This window comes from Eriocheir sinensis, chromosome 62, assembly GCF_024679095.1.
Source record: "Eriocheir sinensis breed Jianghai 21 chromosome 62, ASM2467909v1, whole genome shotgun sequence".
Classification (NCBI taxonomy): domain Eukaryota; kingdom Metazoa; phylum Arthropoda; class Malacostraca; order Decapoda; family Varunidae; genus Eriocheir; species Eriocheir sinensis.
Window position 1 is genome coordinate 8,613,681 of NC_066570.1, and position 2,304 is coordinate 8,615,984.

Below are 2,304 nucleotides of genomic sequence, written 5' to 3' on the forward strand. Positions count from 1 at the left end.
GGAGGGGAAAAACACATTAAGGCCTCGTCAATGAGTCACACGGCCGGGCGGGAGAGGATGGAGGAGGCGGGGAAGGGGAGGGGGGGGAAGAGGAGGAAAATGGGGGAGAAGGGAGGAAGAGAAGGGTGCCAGGAGGTTAGGAGACTGAGGGAGAGGAGGATGAGAAAGGGGAGGGATGATAAAGAGAAGGGGAGGTCAAGAGAAGGGGAGAATGGGAGAAAGGAGAGAGAGAGAACTGTGAAGTATAGGAGTGGGGGAGAAAGGAGGGAGGGAAAGGGACCAAAAGGGAGGAGTATGGGAGGTAGGGAGGATGTAGAGAAGGGGGCCAGAAAGGAGAAGGATGAAGGGAGGAAGAAGGAAGAGAAGGAGCCCAGGAAGTTATAGAAATGGGGGAGAGAGGAGGAAGGGAAAGGGACCAAGAGGGAGGAGAGTGAGAGGAAGGCATGATGGAGAGAAGGGGGTCAGGAAGGAGGAGGATGAGGGGAGGAAGGAGGGAGCGAAGGGGGGCAGGAGGTCAGGAGAATAGGGGAGAAAAAAGGAAGAGAAGGGAGAGAAAGGAGGATGAGAAGAGGGACAGGAGGTCAGGAGGGTGAAAGGGCTGGTGAGGGCTGAGGAATGGGCTGGGTCTGGGTCATAGTTTGGATATGGGGCTGCAATTGAACTGGAAATGGGGTTACATACGGGAATGGGGTTGGTATGGGACTGAAATGAAGGCTGGAAATGGGGATTGGGGTTGGGCTAGGACTGGGATTTGGATATGGGACTGGAGTTGGGTTGGGCCTTTTTGTTTCCCGGACTGGGGTTGGTTTGGGACTGAAATGAAGGCTGGAAATGGGGCTTGGGGTTGGGCTAGGACTGGGATTTGGATATGGGACTGGAGTTGGGTTGGGCCTTTTTGTTTCCCCGGACTGGGGTTGGTTTGGGACTTGGGTTGGGTTGAGTCATCTTTTTCTAGGACTTGGGTTGTAATGGGACTGGAAATGGGGAAGGAAATGGGTTTGTGTCTGCTACTGGAACTGGAGGTGATGATGTTGAGACTGAGACTGATGCAGGGAATGGGGCTGGGGTCGTTGAAGGGGCTGAGGTTGGTATTGTCAGATGCTCCCACCCCTCAAACCAACTATTTATATGAGGGAGGGTAGCAGGGCGGTAAGGGAGGATAGCAGGGCGGTGAGGGAGTGTAGCAGGGCGGTGAAGGAGGGTAGCAGGGCGGTCGGAGAGGATAGCAGGGCGGTGAGGGAGGATAGCAGGGCGGTGAGGGAGGATAGCAGGGCGGTGAGGGAGGATAGCAGGGCGGTGAGGGAGGATAGCAGGGCGGTGAGGGAGGATAGCAGGGCGGTGAGGGAGGATAGCAAGGCGGTGAGGGAGGATAGCAGGGCGGTCGGAGAGGATAGCAGGGCGGTGAGGGAGGATAGCAGGGCTTTGAGGGAGGATAGCAGGGCGGTGAGGGAGGATAGCAGGGCGGTGAGGGAGGATAGCAGGGCGGTGAGGGAGGATAGCAGGGCGGTCGGAGAGGATAGCAGGGCGGTGAGGGAGGATAGCAGGGCTTTGAGGGAGGATAGCAGGGCGGTGAGGGAGGATAGCAGGGCGGTGAGGGAGGATAGCAGGGCGGTCAGGGAGGATAGCAGGGCGGTGAGGGAGGATAGCAGGGCGGTGAGGGAGGATAGCAGGGCGGTGAGGGAGGATAGCAGGGCGGTCAGGGAGGATAGCAGGGCGGTGAGGGAGGATAGCAGGGCGGTATAGTAGGGGAAGGTAGCAGGGAGAGAGGTTAGCACGGTGGAAGGATAGGTGGATGGTAGGTTAGCAGGGCGGTGTGGTAGGGTGGGTGGGTGGTAGAGTAGCAAGCAGGCAGGGTAGCGGGCGGTGTGGTAGGGTGGGTGGGTGGTGTGGTCGGTGGGTGGTAGAGTAGCAAGCAGGGAGGTTAGCGGGCGGTGTGGTCGGGTGGGTGGGTGGTGTGGTCGGTGGGTGGTAGGGTGGCAAGCAGGGAGGGTAGCGGGACGGTGTGGTAGGGTGGGTGGGTGGGTGGTGTGGGCGGTGGGTGGGGTAGCAGACGACTTGTTATGAGGAACCCCCCGCTCTGGTTGGCCGGCGGCATGTATTGATCAAATGTACTGCTGCTGTCCTGCTTCTGTTATAGTCGCCTGCTGCTTCTCCGGCCGCTGTTGCTGTTATTCTTCTTCATATTACGCTAGTCTGTTCACATATGCTGTCCTGATGCTGTTAAACCCTAAGCTGTTACTACTTGATATTGGGCCAGTTTCACAGTTCCCCATGATCGGTTAGTAAGCTCCCAAACCAATATCT